This window comes from Calonectris borealis, chromosome W, assembly GCF_964195595.1.
Source record: "Calonectris borealis chromosome W, bCalBor7.hap1.2, whole genome shotgun sequence".
Classification (NCBI taxonomy): Eukaryota; Metazoa; Chordata; class Aves; order Procellariiformes; family Procellariidae; genus Calonectris; species Calonectris borealis.
The window spans coordinates 42,813,313-42,835,653 of NC_134351.1; the positions used below are offsets into that span (position 1 = coordinate 42,813,313).

The following is a 22,341-nucleotide window of genomic DNA, read 5'->3' on the forward strand; positions in this document are numbered from 1 at the left end:
TGTGGCAATACACAATTTCAATAATGCTTTAACAGAGCAGCAGATGCAGTGAAACAATGTAGGCTTTAAGGTTGTTGAAAACCCTTCATATAGCCCGACAATTCAGAGAGCAGATGTCATTCTGGCACTTATTGTTTCTTTCTCCAAGTGTACATTTTGTGATACAGGAAATAAGACACTTCCTTTTATGCCAGTGGACAATTTTCTTACTCAAATAGTGAACAAAACACCTCTCAGAATTGATTTTTCATTTATGCCAGACTTTGCCAGGCACAAGAAACCAACAGGTATGCAAGAATTTTGGGTGCCAGAACTGTGAGTTAGGAAGTTGAGAGTGGAAAATGCAGTCTTATGCAGACGTGGGCAGGACTTTTCTACAAACACATGCCCTTACTGTGAAGGAGGTAAGGAAATCTTCCTTTAATCTGCCAGATAAAACAGCAAACTCATATTCTGCAAAGGTTTTCCAGACTACAAATCACTTCAGAAACTCAGCATGTGCTTTAATCCAACCCTGGAAACCAGGCCCTCTCGTTTCTCAGGAACACCCACCTCTCCTGCAACCAAATGAGTCAGTCAGCATCCAGCAGCCTCCTTCCAGGAATCTGGCCCACTCAGAAACCCAGCAAAGAAGCACTGGCAATAATCAGTGCAGAGGACTGACACCATCTTGATAAAAGGGAAAACACAGTGGGCAATTATTCTTAACAAAGCCTACACTGACAAAAGGCCCTAAAATTGCCATGGACTCCTCTTCAACTATTTTCCTTTATGAACTATACAGGTTAGTAAAAGAGACTTCTGCCCTCACTTTTCTGTCACTGATATCCCAGCTTCTCTCATTTAAGCTATGTGTCAGGCTTGGTTCAGAGACAGCGCTTGTCATGGCTATGGGTGAATTCCTGATGCCCAAAGACAAAGACAGGACATCCATATTTGTCTCCTGTCTTACTGCCAACCAGTCATTAAATCCCAGGGTAAAAGCTGTAAAAGCAGTGATGGGAGCATCCCAGCATGTGTTGGATCTTCCCAAACCAAACCCAACAAGCAATTACATGGACAGCTGGCAACTCCAGGTTCAGTCTTCCTCAGGCTGGTGAGACCGCAGGAGAGCAAACAGGGGCACAATGCCAGTGTCAAGACATGCCAACATAAGTCAAGGGGCCTTCTACATCAAACTGACCTGAGCGTATCTAAGTGTGACCTAAGGCTAACCTGAGAGAAAGCTGAGCTGGTAATATTAGGAGAAATGTGGGTAATGCCCTACTCTTCCCACTGTCTTTCACTGGGGGACTGTAATCCCAGCTGACCTCATTCTCCCTGGAGTCTTAGGTGGCATTTGATGTCTACCGGACAGGGCTGCAAACTGCACAGAGCCCTTGGAGACTGCACTCAAGGCCTGCCCATTGCTGGAGGTGATATCTAGCAGGTATCATGCCTCCCACAAAATATTCTTCAGGGGAAAAAAAGTAAGCATCCTGCCTGCTTCAGTCCTTCTGAGCACATCACTCCATTGCTATGTTTTCTACACTGGGTGCCGCCGATTGCCAACACCATTTCAACACTTAGTCTTCCCTCTGTGAAGACAGCTACCTGGCTCAGCTAAAATAAGGAGACCAGATAAACAGAATAATCCTTGTGAGACGCTAAGGAAGCAGATAGAACAGATGGGAAACTTCTTTCTTACCCCATGCAAGTCAGGGGGATTTCTGTTTTTCATATCCTGCACTGAGGAAACAGGACCTTTCAAGGATTTTTGTGAAAAACAAGGTATCTCTGCCCACTGCAGAAAAGCTACTAATCCACTGGCTTGGACACTTGCGTAGAGCTGTGGAGCAGCCAGAATGAGTTCTCACTTTCCTTAAGTCAGAGCAGAGAGTTGAAATCTCTCTTCCACGTAATCACAGAGTATCAGCTATTCCAGGCGAATTTGTTCCTGTCCCATATCCATCAGTTCCCTTCCTCCCTCTCTCAATTCCTATCATCTGGAGCAATCTCTCCTGTCTGAAACAGTACATATTTTTTTTTTGTCGAATATATAGGTTTCAAAAATTTGCATTTTCCAACAGCAACAGTTTCAATAGAACATGTGTCGCTGGACTTGGAGGTGCTGCAGCCCTTCCTCTTCCCCACGGCTGCTGCTGAGCGGTGGAACATGCTACTGGAGGAATTTCTAGAGATGCTTCTCACTGTGATCAAAACTAAGTGCAAAACTTGCTGGGAAATCCTGACCTGAACACATGCAACCCAGTTTAACCAAATATCGGTCTTGCCTTTTAATAGTGAGAAGAAAAGCTTTCTCCTTTTCTTTTTTTTTTTTTTTATTTTTTTGGTGCTTTTAATAATTCTCAAAACACAAAGCCACCCCATAACTGGGCCCCACATGAAACCCTAAAGACTTTCCCTTCAGCATCTGACTCTTTAATGCTATGGCATTCGAGTGCAAGTTAAATATAAGCTGAAATAACTGACTGCAGGAATGAAAAAAGGTTGGAGAAGGAGACTTACTTAATATTTTTAATAAAAACAACTAAAAGGCCTAGGGAAAATAAAATCAGCCACATTTGCTATGTGGAAGTCAACAGAAAGTGATACATCAAAGGTAAGAGGGCAGGCAGGGGGATGCTGTTTGCAGCACAGTAAGGACAACAGTCTATTCCTCAAATAGCAAAGGGCAGCTCCCAATGTGACCATTTGTGAGAGACTGAACTGTAGAACACTTGTCTTAAAGATTGTTCTGAATATGATAAGAGCGGCTGTAAGGCCACAGAGACCTCCGGTTTGCAGGGGCTGCGCTGTGTGCAAGACTCGGTTGAGCACAGGAATGTAGCAACGTGCCGTTGCCATGGAGACTACAGCCCTTGAACAGGAATAAAAGGGACTGCCAAGACTAGCCCGGCACGTGTCGCCCACCGCCGACCCCGCCGCGACCGCCCACCGCCGAAGCACCGAAAGACTTGGATTCCCAAGACGCCGTGGATCCGTGGTGGTGACTATTCTTGTAACTCTTTCCCGAATGCTTGCTTGATTTCTATCTTTGTTCTTATCTATCCTATTGCTACCAATTTTTACTTTTGATAATAAAAAGTTGTTTAGGATATGCGGCATTTGACCTCATTTGTGTCTTAATCTCGCTCTTGGGATCATATCGAAACCTCTCCTGACATTGGATCGGGACATTTAAATTGGCGTCACGGACAGGATCCCTTGAGACAAGAGTGCCACTTTGTTTTTCAAATATGTGAGACCTCTCAGGAAAGTAAGGGGTGCAGGTCTGTGTTTGAAACTTACGTGCTGCGTTCCTGAAACAACCACTTCTCTGCTTTATATAAGATGAGTGATACTAAAACTGTCCCTTCGGGGAGAGTAGTTTTGTTTGAGTTTTTGGAAAAACATGGTGCACGACCCTCTGTACCTGGAGTGGACTGGGCTCAGGGGAATTGGTATAATTTGCAGAGTGTGGTTGATCAAACGAGTGCTTTGCAAAAGGATGTGAGAGTGAGATCTGGAAAAGGAAAAGCGATTGTTTGTGCTGTTCTCGGTGCCAGTTTAGCCGCTGCTGTAGAGGCGAGGGAGCGCTGTCGCGTTGAGGAATCCCAAATTGTTGAATCCCTCCAAAACCTCGTTCAGTCCCTTCAGGGGCAAGTGGCGGAATTAAAAGAACAGATTGAAGGAGAGAGAGACCAGGTGAAACACCTGCAGACTGCTCTTAAGGAGCAACTCCTTGCAGGCACTGCCCATGAGGAAATATCCCCAAGATCAGAAACTGGTTATCCTTTTGACAACTTGCAGGCAGCGAGAGAAAAAGTAGAGAAATTAGAACCGCTCTCGCTGCAACCCTTGGTTAAGACTGAGTATATTTACGATGATGATCAGGATCAGTTCCCCCAAGTCACAACCAAGGAGGTCCCCTATACCGCCACTGAGTTGGCAAAGTTAAAAAAGGATTTTGGTCGAACCCCTAGGGAGTCGGAGACAAAGTATGTGTGGAGAGTATCGTTATCTGGGGGGGGATCAGATTTTTTTAAGTGAAAAGGAGGTGGAGGGGTATTGGAGACCGGGAGTATTTTTAACTACCGGGAATTACCATGCCCCTTGGTCTTTAACCCAGAGGGCAGCCTATTGGGCAGGGGGTTTGAACCCCTTGGAGAGGGGGGATCCCCTCGCAAACACGGGGACTGTTGATCAATTGGTGGAAAGTGTGCAGAAGGCAGCTTGCTTGCAGATGATGTATGATCGAAAGTTGGAGCCTAGGTAGGAGTCCCCAATGATGATGCCAGTAGACCCTGAACGAATGACTCCCCTTATAAGGGGACTCCCCGATTCCTTAAAGCCGTTTGGTATACAATTACAGGGGAAAATTCAGGCAATGCCTCAGGGCGAAAGAGTTGCGGCTGCTTTAGAAGGACTTACGCCCGATCGGCACCGCCAGCCCCCGGATAGGAAGATGTGGACTTGGGGGGAGGTAGCCCAAGAATTGATCAATTACAGGCACAAGTATGGCCCTGTTAACCTTCCAGCCACTAAAACAGACTCTAGGAGCCTGAGGTGAGCTGAAGTAAAAATGGTTCCGCGCCCTGAGGGTGATGGAAGAACACCCCTCGCTAAACCACCTGGAGGGAGGGACATCCCAAATAAGCGCAGCAGTCTGTGGGCAAAGGGGTGGCAAAAGGGGATCCCGCATGACTTAATGGATGGATTGCCAACTGACAAGCTAGAAAAACTGGTGTCGGGATGGCCTGATAAACTGGCAGATAAAGAGACGGGTTCTAAAAATACCACCCTGAATGCACCCTCTTTAATCGACTTATCAGAGTCAAATGTCCCTCGAAATTCGGCGGGAAACTAGATCCTTCACCCTCCAATGGTGAGCGGGGGGGCAAAGGTTGGGTATATATCAGACAGCTCACCGAAAACGGCCGAAGTGATTTACTAATTACAGGCGTTGTGGGGCCGAAACAAGTCCCAGTCACATTTTTGGTAGATAGTGGGGCTCAAATTTCAGCTATCAAAACGAAAAATGCTGTGGGGTTAAATTTTCTAAACAGAGGCTGTTTGTAGCAGATGCATTTGGCAATGTTCAGCCACAGGCGTTAGCAACAGTCAACCTATGATTGCCAGGAGAAGATATTGCCACCACAGTAGAAATGGTTGTGGGAGAATTTCCACTCAACCTCCTGGGACTTGGTGTTCTGAAAGGGAGGACCTGGATTGATAATAAAGGGAGACAGTGGTCGTTTGGCTCTCCAACAATAGATATTCGGCTGCTACAAGCCGCGCTGCCACTTCCCCCTTTGAAGCTTATGAATGTTAAGCCTTACCCGATACCCTTGGGGGCCAGAGAGGGAATAACACCTGTGTTAGAGGATTTAAAAGAACAGGGCATCGTGGTTCCGGCCCACTCCCCTTTTAACTCCCTGGTGCGGCCAGTACGAAAACCCAATGGCAAGTGGAGGCTGACCATAGATTATCATAGACTTAATGCAAATACTGGCCCATTGACAGCTGCAGTACCAAATATTGCTGAGCTTATAGCTACAATCCAGGAACGAGCCCACCCGATCATTGCGACGGTGGACGTTAAGGACATGTTTTTTATGGTCCCCCTACAACCTGAGGACCAAGATCATTTTGCTTTTACTTGGGAAGGTCAGCAATTTACTTTCATCTGACTCCCGCAGGGATATAAGCACTCCCCCACGTTAGCCCACCATGCGTTGACACAGGAGCTGGAAAGAGTTCAGGTAGAGAAGGGGGTCAGTATTTACCAATATATTGATGATATTCTTGTGGGAGCGGATGAGGTAGAAAGGGTTCAGATAACTCAAGATAATATAATTTCCCATCTAGAAAATTTGGGGCTGAAGATTCTGCCTGAGAAAATACAAACACCCTCGAGTGAAGTAAAGTTTTTAGGGATTTGGTGGAAGGGAGGAATGACATGTATCCCACCGGACACCCTCTCCTCGCTAGACCACATAAAGATGCCAGAGTCAAAAAAGGATTTACAGCATGTGCTGGGGCTACTTGTGTTTTGGAGAAAACACATTCCTGATTTTTCAATTATTGCAAGACCCCTATATGACTTGTTGTGAAAAGGGGCCCAGTGGGAATGGACTGAGCCTCATGAGGAGGCATTGCAGTTGCTGGTGTTTGAAGCAACTGCCCATCAAGCTCTGGGTCTCATTCACCCTACAGACCCAGTCCATATCGAGTGGGGATTTGCCAAGACCGAGCTATCGATACATTTGTGGCAAAAGGGCCCCAAAGGACCCACTCAACCTATTGGGTTCTATTCTCGTAATTTTAAAGATGCCAAAAAAAGATATACAGCTTGGGAAAAGGGTTTGTTTGTAGTCAGTTTAGCCTTGAGAGAGGCTGAATGAACTATCCGACAACAACCAATAGTGCTCAGAGGCCCATTTAAGGTAATTAAAACAGTTTTGACAGGTACTCCGCCCCCTGAAGGGGTGGCCCAGAGAGCCTCTGTGCGGAAATGGTATGCCCAGATAGAACATTATTGCGACATCTTCACAGTATCCGAGGGGGCTGTAAAGATGTTAACCATTCAGGAGGAGATGGGCCCAGATAGGGAAACGAGTGAACTCCCTCCCGTAATACAAGTTGCCCCTCCATTTTCCGGGCAGTTACAGAACGTTTGGTTTACTGACGCTTCTTCCAAACGGGAAGGAAAAACCTGGAAATATCGAGCTGTGGCACTCCGTGTAGACATCAATGAACAAATAATTACTGAAGGGGAAGGTAGTGCTCAAGTAGGGGAACTAATTGCAGTATGGAGTGTTTTTCAACATGAGGCCCAATCTGTTTCTCCTGCATATATTTATACTGATTCCTACGCTGTATTTAAAGGCTGCACGGAATGGCTTCCGTTTTGGGAGCAGAACGGGTGGGAGGTCAATAGGATACCTGTATGGCAGAAGGAGAAATGGCAAGATATTCTGACTATTGCTAGGCAAGGAAAATTTGCAGTGGGCTGGGTGGCTTCACACCAACAAGATGGTACCCCTATGAGCCAGTGGAATGGCAAAGCTGACAAACTAGCCCGACTGGCTCCCCTGCAGAACACCCAAATAGCAGAAAATTGGGAACAGTTGCTAGAGTGGCTACATGTAAAAAGGAAATACTCAGGAGCCAAGGACCTCTATTGCGAGGCCCAAGCCCGAGTTTGGCCAGTTACTAGGGAAGAATGTAAGACTTGTGTGTCCGCTTGCGAACAATGTCGTACCTGCTTAGAAAGTCATCCCCTGGAGGATGACCCCCTGCACTTGAGGAAGGGGAAAGGGCTATGGGAAACCTGGCAGGTGGACTATATCGGCCCTTTCCGGAAATCAGAAGGTAAACATTATGTGTTGGTTGGGGTAGAGATAGTGTTGGGGCTAGTCCAAGCCAGAGCATTTGCTAGAGCAATAGGGGAAAACACAGTGAAAGCTCTGAAGGGGTGGTTTGGCACCTTCCCCAAACCGCAATCAATTCAATCAGATAACAGTTCCCACTTTACTGCCAGAATAGTCCAAGACTGGGCAGCTCAGGAGGGAATTTCGTGGGTATATCATACTCCATATTACCCGCAGGCAAATGGGATTGTGGAAAGAACAAATGGCTTGTTGAAGCGCTTTCTTAAACCACACAAGCCAGGATGGGCCGAACGGCTGTGGGATGCAGTGACTAGTGTCAACAGTCGTTGGGGTATAAACGGATGCCCGAAAATTAACGCGTTCTGTCCGAAGGCCCCAACCATTATGCCAGCCTCATACAGCCCTGATCATCCCAAAAATCCATCGCATTTTCCGGGCCAACCAGTTTTGGTTGAACTCCCCACTGTGGGAGCCGTACCCCTGATACTGGAAACTCCAATGAATAAGTATGCCTGGAAGGCAAAAGATGCTCACGGGAAGGAACATAAGATTAACATGAGGTGGATTATTCCATCTTTCTAACAACCACCTGCCTCCGGTTCCTTAAAACAGACCGAGTTGCTTTCTTTTCTTTTCCAGGTGGAGACTCCGAAGCCAGCTAGAAGGAATACATGAAGCTGCTGATTGCCTGCGTGGTTTTGTCGGTGATTTCTTTGTTAATATTCATAGGGTGTCTGATATACCATCATAAACGATGTTTTGGTTGACCATTATCACCGTCTTTAGTATCTGGGGAAGCTCCTGCTCCCTCCTTTCTGACTCATCATGGCAAAATGAATTTATTGCTTTAGGTCAACAAATAGCCGATAACTTTAATCTTACCAATTGTTGGGTAGGTGGAGGGCCATTTGGTCTAGAAAGATGGCCATGGACCTCCGTCCCCCTTTCTCCTAAATAGTTAGTGAGTAATTACAGTGAGATCAAAAATGATTCCTACTGGAGTGAGGACACACAGCCCTGGATGGTACAATACCCGGCCCGAGGTGAATATTGTCTAAATCGAACACAGGAGGGTGGTGTTTTTGTAGGAAATAGCAAATGTAATTGGACCTATACATATGGAAACCATTGCTTCATTGAGGGCTGTAAGACAATGTTTAACTACAATAATGAATCTTTTGTACCTCGTGAGCTGGGATGGGTCTGGGTGAATGAGACCAGGCACCGGAAAATATTTCCTTCCTATTGGTCTCCGATCAATCGCACGAGAAACATTACCGGTGCTGCTGAAAATTGTTCTTGGAGTAATGATACCGGTGCTTGGTCCTGTTCCATTTACAAGATACCTGGCAACAACGTACCCCTACCATTAAACCATCCACTCGGAGCAGGTAATACCACATATTTCCAATTACCACGGACCCCCACAGGTCTGTTTGAAAATGGTACCTGGGCACTGAAAGGTCATTATTGGATCTGTGGACAACATGCATACAAGCAATTGCCCAAAAATTGGACTGGGGTGTGTTATGTGGGGCTAATTCGCCCCTTATTCTTTTTACTCCCGGAGAACAGAGGTGACGGGTTGGGTGTTAAGTTATGTGATGATCTCAATCGACATCGGCGGTCCATTGATACCTCTATAACGGGTGGAAGTGGTCAAACCTGGGGTAAAGACGAGTGGACCCCTCAACGTATCATACAACATTATGGACCTGCCACCTGGAACCCCAACGAGTGGGTTAGCGGTGCATGAGAACCTACCTATAATTTAAATCGTATTATTCGGTTGCAAGCCATTCTAGAGATTATTACTAACGAGACGGCCCGTGCCCTGGACCTATTAGCAGACCAGGCCACACAAATGCAAACAGCGATATTCCAACATCGTATGGTTCTTGATTACCTGCTAGCCGAAGAAGGGGGCGTTTGTGGTAAACTTAATGACTCCAACTGTTGTTTAAAAATTGATGATAGCGGCAAAATTTTACCGCAGGAATACGAAAACTGGCCCATGTTCCCGTTCAAACCTGGAAGGGTTGGGAATTTGATCCCTTCTGGCTCCCAGGCGGCCCATGGGTTAAGCGAGTTTTATTTTATTTGTTATGTAGTTTTGCCATGTTGTTGTTTTTACCATGTGTTATTCCGTGTTTTATACAGTTAATTCAACGTGTTGTAACCAATATGCAATTTGTGACTACTGTTTCACCTGATGGTGTCAAACAAATTCACGCTGTGCGCCAAACTACGCCGTCAGTAGTGCAGATTGTATGAAATGCTCTTTTCTGGCCTTTTCTACATAACTGTCTTTTCTCACAACCACCATGGGTCCTGAAGCAACCTTTGAGCCACGGGGTGGTGTGAGAGACTGAACTGTAGAACACTTGTCTCAAAGATTGCTCTGAATACAATAAGAGCGGCTGCAAGGCCACAGAGACCTCCGGTTTGCAGGGGCTGCGCTGTGTGCAAGACTCGGTTGAGCACAGGAATGTAGCAACGTGCCGTTGCCATGGAGACTACAGCCCTTGAACAGGAATAAAAGGGACTGCCAAGACTAGCCCGGCACGCGTCGCCCACCGCTGACCCCGCCGCGACCGCCCACCGCCGAAGCACCGAAAGACTTGGACTCCCGAGACACCGCGGATCCATGGTGGTGACTATTCTTGCAACTCTTTCCCGAATGCTTGCTTGATTTCTATCTTTGTTCTTATCTATCCTATTGCTACTAATTTTTACTTTTGATAATAAAAAGTTGTTTAGGATATGCGGCATTTGACCTCATTTGTGTCTTAATCTCGCTCTTGGGATCATATCGAAACCTCTCCCGACATTGGATCGGGTCACCATTATTACCATTTGCACAATTGCCATTGTGCCAACAGCTAAATCAGCTGGCAGTAACTGATAAATGATCATTCACCGCAGCGAATGACAATACAGGTGAAGCTGGACTCCCACCTCCATCACTCGAAGATTGCTTTGGGTAAGTCGCAGCTTTGCAGAGACTCACGCTTCCTTGTGTGTGCTCTCCCTCTCTCACCTCTACACTCTTGGAAACAAAAACCGTGAGGTGTTTGTGTGGATTGGCAGGCTGCCTAGCCACCCTTATCAAAATTGCTTGGCAAATTTGAGCTGAGCACCGGATGCTTACAGAGGGACTGCTTCTACTTAATGAGCCTGCTTGATACCCAAGGCATGCAATTTCTCTGCACTCTTGTTTTAACTGAAGGAACAGGATCATTATGTATTTTGATAACAGAGTAAATCACCAACAGACCCACATGCAACACTTCGACATTGTAAAAATTTGGAACATTGACATTCATGATGAAAAAAACCCCATGCGGTTTTAATGAGGGAATGAGTAAAAGGGAGCTGAACAGTGCTATGGAACAGCCTTGTGCCATAGGCTGATTTACTGCAAGATCTTACTTGCTGTGGAATTAAAGTTGTCCCATCATTGATTCCTGGTCTCAGCTTAGCTTTTAATGAAACTCACAGTAAACCTAGCTTGCTCAGTCTTGCACTGAGGCAGACTGGCCTAGCATGTTACAAGTAATTTCTTTCTTTATTCTTCAAAACCTGCAGAAAGTAATTGGATTGCCCCCACCTTTTGCCCACAAGAGCAGTACAATACGTTGTAGCTAGTGAAGCAGTCTTTCACAGTCCCAAGTACTGTGACACTGATAAATCTCTCAGACAACAGGTTAGTGCGGGTGAAAGCAGATGCCCCTGATGCCTTTGCCTTGCTAACCTTTTCTTTCCCTCTCCTTCCCACCTTCTCATTCCAACCTGATTGGATTTCACTTGGGACCTGGGATCTGTTCCCGGGAGCTTTGCTCCAGGCAGAAACAGCAAATCAGTGTGGTACAGGGAACACTGAACCTCCTTCTTCCCTTCCTTGCTTTAACACATCCCTGAGGTGGTGCAAAAACTCATCTGCCTTCCTGGCAACTACCTCTGATACAGAGCTCTGCTCCAGAACGGGCTGCCCTGTCCCTCCCCATTGCTGGGCAGGTCTCCTAGTGCAAGAAGGAGACCAGTATAGTGGGGCTTAGCTTATGCCCTACTGCCCAGACCAGGGCACGAGGTACTACAAGAGCATAAGCCCCACATCATCTCTGCGTGGCTGGGTCTCACATAGATACAGAATGGCAGTGCTAGCCGGGAGGCCCGTATGCCAAGCACTGCCAGGGCACATGGGTGTACACCTGGCAAGTGGCTGGGCTGGGGGAAGAGCTTCTCACCCAGAAGCCTTCCTATGATCAGCCAGTTTTCACCTTCCCCAGCAGGGACTAGCACTCCCAAGCTCTGCAGGCAAAGCTGCCCCATGGGTAACTTCGGGGGTGAAATGCTCAATGAGCTGAAGCTGCTTAAAACTGTTGCTCAGCAGGCACACACCGAGCAGCTCCCAACAACACAGGCTGGAGCATCCATGATGGCTAAAATGCCTGGACCAGCCAGGTGGAGGAAAGTGGCTTTTCCACTAGCACGGATGGGGCTGGATGAGGACAGTGGCCAGATGCTGAGTGGAAAGCTCTGGGCTGTGTGCTCTGGTATTTGACCAGCCCAGCCCTCTGTGAGGCTCTTCAATACCACCTGCTGTGCTGAACGGCCTGATCCTGCATCAGTGCTCTTGCAAGTGCATCAAAATCCATCATTTCACAGGCATTGGTTAGCACCAAGCAGGATTATGGAGCATTTTGCTGTATCAGGTTCACCACCACCACCAGACTAAAATGATTTGTGAAACTGGAGGCTAAACCAGTAATTTTTTTTATGCACTGTCTTGTTAGTCATCACGGTCTTTAAGCATGTTAGGGATTGGACAACTTGCTGCCAACAGCACAGACCAGCCAGATTTGAGCTACAGCGTAGTTTGTCAGGCTAATGGAAAAAGCTGGTCTGCTTTTCTGTATAAAAAAACCACTATGAATGGTTCCTACTGTAATGCCAAGAATAATACCAAGCAAGAGAGGAAACCTACTCAAGTGAGTCTGGAAACTGTTTTAACCAGGAATCAAATACAATTGGGTGTTTTTCTTAATGTAGTGCTAAGTTACATTAGCAAAAGTGATGTGACTTAACCAATGTGTAAGTGTATATAAAAGCCTAATGTAACAATATTTTCAGAGAGGGAAAAAGACATTTTTAAAGCTATCTTGGAAATGTTAAATAGACCATATTTGTAGCAATTCATTCATAACATTTTTCATCTTATTTCTTCAGGAATATATATATTCCCACAACCAGCTCACAGAAAGACACAGAATAGCCCTAAAGATATCTACACATAAGCTTTCACCACAAGATTGCCTGGGAGTAGGAGTGTTAAATTTGCAACCAGAGCAGTTCACCCCACTTACAATTGGCAGCCTCCTCCACAAGGGAAAGCATGGCAAGCTGGATGAGTTGGTCTAGAGGTAATAATCTGTTCCCAGCCACCACCTTCCAAAGGGAGGGCAGGGAGGAGGAGACCTACCAGCTGCCCTGGTAGCAGCAATACAATGGAAACAGAGATATTTCCTGCACTTGTATGTTGTAGGCACGAGCACAAAAAGCCCAGTATTTTGAGAATGCAGAGCTGCAGCATGTACAACAGCCAGCTGCTCAGCACAGGAAGCAGGTCACACACAATGGTTTCATGGCCCCACTGCTGCTGCTTGGCCAGAAGGGTTGCCTGCTTATGTTTGCAGACCATCTGCAATCTCAGGCAGTGGAAGAAAAGCCAATCACCACAGCATGTTTTCACCCACTTTTGTGGGGATCTATATCTGAGGTAGGTAGCTAAGGCTTCCTTTACATTCAGCCGAGACACACACATTTTCAGAACTCAATTCACTTAGCTATTTTAGATATCTACTTTAAGGAGAATAATTGCACCTAAACCCCATCTTTCTCCACTAGGCAGAGAAGGAGCCTTGACTATTTCAGATGCAGATAGCTACATTTACTCAAAATGATCCCACCCTGGACATCATTAACTGCCCAGCTTCAAAACTCAGGCACACAAATATGCCAGTAAACTAATGGGCAAGTCTGAGTTATCAGGCCAGAGAGGACACTTTCCACATAAAGGAGTTTGGGTTTGAATCACCTTGGATAAAAAGTAAATAAGGAAGTGCATGACTGTGCAACCACACCAGTTGTCTGGGATGGTGTATACCACTGCAGGCAATACTTGCTGAGATCGCTAGCCCTACTGTCTTCTGCCATCCAGTGAATGAAGTTACTCAGTCATTGGTTTGTCGAGCAGATTTTGATGTCACACAGCCCAAGGCTCACGTTTAATAAGATTAGAAAACCTGTGCTTCCCCATTCCCCCCATCACCAAAAAGAGTTGTGTTGAAAGAAAGGATAAGTACTGAAGAACTGTGATTAAAATTTAAAATCTGATCTTATGGATATACTAAATTGTTACAATTTCCTATTCTAGCAGTCAGCATTTTTTATTTCTTATTTTTTTTTACGGACAAGATAAACCTTTTCACAAGGAAAAAGAAAAATGTTCAAAAAACCTGACATAATCTCCATAAAAGACATTGTCCTGGTTTCGGCTGGGATAGAGTTAAATTTCTTCCTAGTACTGTGTTTTGGATTTAGTATGAGAAAAATGTTGATAACACACTGATGTTTTCAGTTGTTGCTAAGTACCTTGTCAAGGACAACTATCCTCTGCTACCAAGCTAGACTGGGAGTAGGGAGCACAGCCAGGACAGCTAGCCCAGCTGGCCAACGGGGTATTCCATACCATGTGACATCATGCTCAGTATATGAATGGTAGGCATGATCCAGGAAGTATCGATTGCTACTTGGTTATCGGTCAGTGCAGGTGGTGAGCAATTGCATTGTGCATCACTCATTTTGTATATTCTATCATTATCATTATTATTTTCCCTTCTCTGTTCTATTAAACTGTCTTTATCTCAACCCACGAGTTTTTCTCACTCTTACACTTCCGATTCTCTCCCTGTCCCACTGTGTGTGGGGAGAGTGAGACAGCGACTCTGTGGTATTTGGCTGCCTGCCAGGTTAAACCACGACACTTTTTTTTGGCGCCCAACATGGGGCACGAAGGGTTGAGATAATGATAGATCTGACCAAAGCGTGTTAAGACAAAATTGTTATAAGCATTCATTATATTGATTGGTCACAATGTTGATTTATCAGCTCTCAAAGTTGTGGGGCTGGCTCTCAATGTTGGGTTATGTAATACCTTGCTTGCAGTATATGTTCCCTCTTGTGCTCTTTATCATTGCTCGGAACTGGGCCAAGATTATAATTTTGCTGCTGTTTTATGAGGTGATAAGATCATTGGTCGTAAGTCTAATCTGGTATCTGTACTCAGTACTGCCGTCATCTCTGTACCTCGGGAACCACCTCTTAGAAACTATTAGAAATTACACTTTTTTCTCCTCGGAGAATGAAGTTAGGGGGGGACAGGATGGGACACTTTCTCCCACTTGTTCACCTTCCCTTCCATATCTTCAGAAACTCCTTTTTCTTCTCTCCTCTTCATGAAGACGTCCACAATATTCCCTGAGGATTTTGAATATCCTTGGGATATTCAAACAAGCATGTTCATATTGCTATGTCTCCTGAATGTGGTTCAGGCCTTGTTTAGGGTTAAACTATTCAGGAATACTGTCCAGAGATCAACCCTCAGCACAAGAAAAGAGGGAGGGCGAATGGCGGTGCCTCGTCGGGGTGGGCGGAGCAGTGGGTCCCGGGGGCGGCGGGCGGAGGGAGATCAACCCCGGAAATAGACATGGTGACTACTCAAACCCGCACGACAAGCACTGCGGCTACTTCAACCTCTGCGATAGGCACTGTGGCTACTCAAACCCCAGCACCAGACACCGCGGGTATTCCAAGCCCCGTCACAGGCACTGCAGACACTCAAACCCCGGCGACAGTCACTACAGTTACTCCAACCCCCGCGACAGGCACTGCAGCTACCCAAACCCCAGCAACAGGCACTACAGCTGAACCAGAGGACCAACCCTTGCTGGTATCCGTTGCCCCTGTACAGAAGAGGAAATCTTGGAAGTGGAGGTCAGGTCGTTTAGAAAGGGATGATGGAAAAGCAGGGCCATCATGAGGAGGGGAGAAGGAAGAGGAAGAACTCATAACGGAGGCGGAAACCACCTGATCCCTATCCCTGGGTGAGTTGCGAGATATGCGGAAAGATTTCAGCCGTCGTCCAGGCGAGCACATTGTTACCTGGCTGCTCCGATACTGGGATAATGGGGCCAGTAGCCTGGAATTAGAGGGGAAGGAAGCCAATCAGCTGGGATCCCTTGCTAGGGAAGGGGGCATTGACAAAGCGATTGGAAAAGGGACACAGGTCCTCAGCCTCTGGAGGCGACTGCTGTCAGGCGTGAAGGAAAGGTATCCCTTCAAGGAAGATGTTATATATCGCCCAGGCAAATGGACCACTATGGAGAGAGGTATCCAGTACCTGAGAGAATTAGGTGTGCTGGAGGTGGTTTATAGTGACCTGGACAACGACCAAATGCCCAAAGATCCATATGAAGTCCAGTGCACGCGACCCATGTAGCGGAAGTTGGTACGGAGCGCACCAGCGTCGTATGCCAGTTGGTTGGCAGTACTGTGCTGGAAAGAGGAAGAAGCACCAACGGTGGATGACATGGTTAGCAGACTCTGGGATTTCGAAGAAACTGTCTCCTCCTCCCTTGTCTCGGCTGTGGAGAAACTGTCCCGGGAGGTCCAGCAACTCGAAGAGGAGAGGTCCTATTCCCCACCTGTATGGACCAGTATCTCAGCCATTAGGAGTCAGCGTCCTACTGCTCAAGAGAGAGGATATAGAAGGTACACACCCCGGGGCACCCTGTGGTTTTACCTGCGTGACCACAGAGACGACATGAGGCAGTGGGATGGAAAACCTACCTTGACCATAGAGGCACGGGTACGTGAGTTACAAGGAAAAAAAATGACACAAGGGGGTTCCCCCAGGAAAAAATGCTGCTCCAGCTTTCACGAAAAACCTGTCTCACGACAGTCCAGTTTCCAGTGAACAGTTCCCCAGACAGAGTAGAAGGGCTGATCTTACTTTGGATTGTAATGGAGAAATTCTTGACTCGCGTTTGCAAGAAGTGAGAGATGGATACTATGACCAGAACTAGAGGGGCCCTGCCTCCGGCCAGGTGGAGGAAAGGGACAACCGGGTTTACTGGACTGTGTGGATTCGATGGCCTGGCACATCAGACCCACAGGAGTATAAGGCTCTCGTAGACACCGGTGCACAGTGTACCCTGATGCCATCAAGCTATAAAGGGGCAGAACCCATTTGTATTTCTGGAGTGACAGGGGGATCCCAAGAGTTAACTGTATTGGAGGCCGAAGTGAGCCTAACCAGGAATGAGTGGCAGAAGCACCCCATTGTGACTGACTCCGTGCATCCTTGGCATAGATTGGGATTTTAGTATAGCTGCCCTGGAGATGGAAGAAATTAAACAGCTGTCCACCTTGCCTGGTCTCTCGGAGGACCCTTCTGTTGTGGGGTTGCTGAGGGTTGAAGAACAGCAGGTAACAATCGCTACCACAACAGTGCAGCGGCGGCAATATGGCACCAACCGAGACTCCCTGCTTCCCATCCATAAGCTGATTCATCGACTGGAGAGCCAAGGAGTGATCAACAAGACTCACTCACCCTTTAACAGTCCCATACGACCAGTGCAAAAGTCTAATGGAGAGTGGAGACTAACAGTAGACTACCGTGGCCTGAACGAAGTCACGCCGCCACTGAGTGCTGCCATGCTGGACATGCTAGAACTCCAATACGAACTGGAGTCAAAGGCAGCCAAGTGGTACGCCACAATTGATATCGCTAATGCGTTCTTCTCAATCCCTTTGGCGGCAGAGTGCAGGCCACAGTTTGCTTTCACTTGGAGGGGCGTCCAGTACACCTGGAACCGTCTGCGTCAGGGGTAGAAACACAGCCCTACCATTTGCCATGGACTGATCCACACCACACTGGAACAGGGTGAGGCTCCCGATCACCTGCAATACATTGATGACATCATTGAGTGGGGCAGGACAGCAGAAGAAGTTTTTGAGAAAGGGAAGAAAATAATTCAAATCCTTCTGAAGGCCGGTTTTGCCATAAAACAAAGTAAGGTCAAGGGTCCTGCACAGGAGATCCAGTTTATAGGAATAAAATGGCAAGATGGACGTCGTCAGATCCCAATGGATGTGATCAACAAAATAACAGCCATGTCCCCACCAACTAGCAAAAAGGAAACACAAGCTTTCTTAGGCGTTGTGGGCTTTTGGAGAATGCATATTCCAGATTACAGCCTGATTGTAAGCCCCCTCTATCACGTGACCAGGAAGAAGAACGATTTCAAATGGGGCCCTGAGCAACAACAAGCCTTTGAACAAATTAAACAGGAGATAGTTCAGGCAGTAGCCCTTGGGCCAGTCCGGGCAGGATAAGATGTAAAGAATGTGCTCTACACCTCAGCCGGGGAGAATGGTCCTACCTGGAGCCTCTGGCAGAAAGCACCAGGGGAGACTCGAGGTCGACCCTTAGGGTTCTGGAGTTGGGGATACAGAGGATCCGAGTTCTGCTACACTCCAAGTGAGAAGGAGATATTGGCAGCATATGAAGGGGTTCGAGCTGCTTCGGAAGTGGTTGGTACTGAAGCACAGCTCCTCCTGGCACCCCGACTGCCAGTGCTGGGCTCGATCTTCAAAGGGAGGGTCCCCTCTACACATCATGCAGCCGATGCTACGTGGAGTAAGTGGGTCGCACGGATCACACAACGGGCCCAAATAGGAAACCCCAGTCGCCCAGGAATCTTGGAAGTGATCGCGAACTGGCCAGAAGGCAAAGATTTTGGAATATCCCCAGAGGAGGAGGTGACACGTGCTGAAGAGGCCCCACTGTATAATAAACTACCAGAAAATGAGAAGCAAAATGCCCTGTTCACTGATGGGTCCTGTCGTCTTGTGGGAAAGCATCGGAGGTGGAAAGCTGCTGTATGGAGTCCTATAGGACAAGACTCAGGAACTCCTAAAGGAGAAGGTGAATCTATCCAATTTGCAGAAGTGAAGGCCATCCAGCTGGCCTTGGACATTGCTGAACGAGAAAAATGGCCAGTACTTTATCTCTATACTGACTCATGGATGGTGGCAAATGCCCTGTGGGGGTGGTTGCAGCAGTGGAAGCAGAACAACTGGCAGCGCAGAGGTAAACCCATCTGGGCTACCGCATTGTGGCAAGATATTGCTGCCCGAGTAGAGAACCTGGTTGTAAAGGTACGTTACGTAGATGCTCACGTACCCAAGAGTCGGGCCACTGAGGAACATCAAAACAACCAGCAGGTGGACCAGGCTGCTAAGATTGAAGTGGCTCAGGTGGATCTGGACTGGCAACATAAGGGTGAATTATTTATAGCCCAGTGGGCCCATGATACCTCAGGCCATCAAGGAAGAGATGCAACATATAGATGGGCTCGTGATCGAGGGGTGGACTTGACCATGGACGCTATTGCACAGGTTATCCATGAATGTGAAACATGCGCTGCAATCAAACAAGCCAAGCGAGTAAAGCCTCTTTGGTATGGAGGACGATGGTTGAAATATAAATATGGGGAGGCCTGGCAGATTGATTATATCACACTCCCACAAACCCGCCACGGCAAGCGCTATGTGCTCACCATGGTGGAAGCAACCACCGGATGGCTGGAAACATATCCCGTGCCCCATGCCACCGCCCAGAACACCATCCTGGGCCTTGAAAAGCAAGTCCTATGGCGACATGGCACCCCAGAAAGAATTGAGTCAGACAAACGGGACCCATTTCTGAAACACCCTCATAGACACCTGGGCCAAAGAGCATGGCATTGAGTGGGTATATCACATCCCCTACCATGCACCAGCCTCTGGGAAAATCGAATGATACAACGGACTGCTAAAGACTACGCTGAGGGCAATGGGTGGTGGGACATTCAAGCATTGGGATACACATTTAGCAAAAGCCACCTGGTTAGTCAACACCAGGGGATCTTTCAATCGAGCTGGCCCTGCCCAATCAAAACCTTTACGTTCTGTAGAGGGGGATAAAGTCCCTGTCGTGCATATGAGAAATATGCTGGGGAAGACAGTCTGGGTTACTCCTGCCTCTGGCAAGGGAAAACCCATCCATGGGATTGTTTTTGCTCAAGGACCTGGGTGCACTTGGTGGGTAATGCGAAAGGATGGGGAAGTCTGGTGTGTACCTCAAGGGGATTTGATTTTGGGTGAAAATAGCCAATGAACTGAATTGTATGATGTTAATTGCTCTATAATACTGTATGTAATCACTTCTATGGTTGCTATATGTCATATCAATGGTATTGCAGTAAAAATCACCCAGATTAATGAAGAAGGAACTTTGATGAAACCGAGCAAAGTGCATCGATGATAGGACCGGACGAGAGCAGCGATAATGGAACCAGAACTGGCTTCAGGATGCAACAATCCAACACCACACACCATCTCTCCTGCCCTGAATGACTGTTATGACAGATGGAGCCCAAAGTCATGGACTAAATGAACTCAATGGACATTTTAGAGGGATGGCCCATAGACTAAGGGAATGATATCTGTGTGTATATATATACCAAAAGACAGGACAAGTGGTGATGGTTAGACAACCCATGAGTTTTCCTACTTGTGGCCTCCCGATTCTCTCCCTCATCCTACCTGAGGCAGGGGGTGAGTGAGCAGCTGTGTTGTGTTTAGTTGCTGGCTACGGTTAAACCACGACACCCTCCTTCCACATTACCCACCAAGTACACCCAGGTCCTTGAGCGAAAACAATCCCGCAAATAGGTTTGCCTTTTCCCATGGGAGGAGTAATCCACACCGCCTTCCCCATCCAGTTCCCTATGTGCACTACAGGGACCTTATCTTCTCCCACAATATGTAGGGGGTTTGTTTGGGCAGGACCAGGACGGTTAGCAGATCTTCTGGTGTTAACCAGCCAAGTGGCTTCTACTAAGTTTATATCCTAGTGCTCCCATGCCCCAGTGCCCAACGCTCTCAACATAGTCTTTAACAGTCCATTATATCTCTCAATCCTTCCAGAAGCTTGTGGGTGATAGGGGATGTGGTACACCCACTCAATGCCATGTTTCTTTGAGGTTATTTCGGAAATGAGCCCCATTGTCTGATTCAATTCTTTCTGGGGAACCATGTCGCCACAAGGTTTGCCTTTCAAAGCCTAAGATGGTGTTTCAGGCAGTGGCATGGTTTACAGGGTATGTTTCTAGCCAACCGGTAGTTGCTTCCACCATGGTGAGTATGTAGTGCTTGCCTTGGCGTGTTTGTGGCAGTGGTCCAATATAGTCAATTTGCCAGGCCTCGCCATATCAAAAACCCAGCCACCGCCCTCTATTCCAGGGAGACTTTACTCGTGTGGCTCGCTTGATTGCAGCACATGTTTCATATTCATGAGTGACCTGCGTGATGCCCTCCATGGTCAGGTCCACCCCTCAATCATGAGCCCATCTGTATGTTGCATCTCTCCCTAGATGTCCCGATGTTTCGTGGGCCCATCAAGCTACAAATAGCTCACCCTTATGCTCCCAGTCCAGGTCCACCTGAGCTACTTCAATTTTGACAGCCTTGTCTACCTGTTCATTGTTTCAATGTTCTTCAGTGGCGTGGCTTTTGGGCATGTGAGCATCTACATGACGTACCTTTAGAGTGATGTTTTCTACCCGGGCAGCGATGTCTTGCTACAACGCAGCAGCCCAGATGGGTTTACCCCTGCGCTGCCAGTTGGTCTGCTTCCACTGCTGTAGCCACCCCCACAGGGCATTTGCCACCATCCATGAGTCAGTATAGAGATAGAGTACTGGCCATTTTTCTCGTTCAGCAATCTCTAGGGCTAGTTGGATGGCTTTCGCTTCTGCAAACTGACTTGACTCACCTCCTCCTTCAGTGGCTTCAACCACTTGTCATGTGGGACTCCACACAGCAGCTTTCCACTTCCAATGGTTTCCTACCACATGACAGGATCCATCAGTAAACAAAGCATAACGCCTTTCATCTTCTGATAACTCATTATATGGTGGTGCCCCTTGGGCACGAGCCACCTCCTCAGGCAATGCTCCAAAATCTCTGCCTTCTGGCCAGTCCATGATCTCTTCCAGGATTCCTGGGCTGTTGGGTTTCCCCAGTCGAGCTTGTTGCGTGATCAATGCTACCCGCTTACTCCATGTAGCGCTGGTTGCATGATGTGTAGGAGGATGGTTCCTTTGAACATCCAGTGTAGCACGGACAATCGCGGTGCCAAGAGGAGACATGCTTCTGTACCAACAACTTCTGAAGCAGCTCAAACCCCCTCATATGCTGCTAGTATCTCTTTTTCAGTCGGGGCGTAGTGGGCTTCTGATCCTCGATAGCCCCGGTTCCAAAACCCTAACGGTCGACCTCAGGTTTCTCCTGGTGTTTTCTGCCAGAGGCTCCAGGTGAGATCATGCTCCCCAACTGCAGTGTAGAGTACATTTTGAACAGCTGGTCCTGTCTGGACAAGGCCCAAGAGCTACCGCATGAGCTATCTCCTGTTTGATCTGCTCAAAGGCTTGTTGTTGCTCAAGGCCCCGCTCAAAATAGGTTTTTTTTCAGGTTACTTGATACAGAGGGATCACAAGCTGACTATAACCTGGAATATGCATTCTCCAGAATCCCACAAGGCCTGGGAAAGCTTGTGTTTCTGTCGTGGTTTAACCTGGCAGGCAGCCAAATACCACGCAGCCACTCACTCACTCCCCCCCCCCACCCAGCGAGACGGGGAGAGAATCAGAAGGGTAAGAGTGAGAGAAAAACTCGTGGGTTGAGATAAAGACAGTTTAATAAAACAAAAAAGGGAAAATAATAATGATAATGATAGAATATACAAAATGAGTGATGCACAATGCAATTGCTCACCACCCGCGCTGACCGATAACCA

General features: G+C 47.3%; 1 pseudogene; it reads left to right on the top strand.

Moving 5' to 3' along the window:
• The first annotated feature begins 3,333 nt into the window (after positions 1-3,333).
• LOC142074984 (uncharacterized) lies at positions 3,334-4,849 on the top strand (annotated as a pseudogene).
• The last annotated feature ends 17,492 nt before the right edge of the window (positions 4,850-22,341 follow it).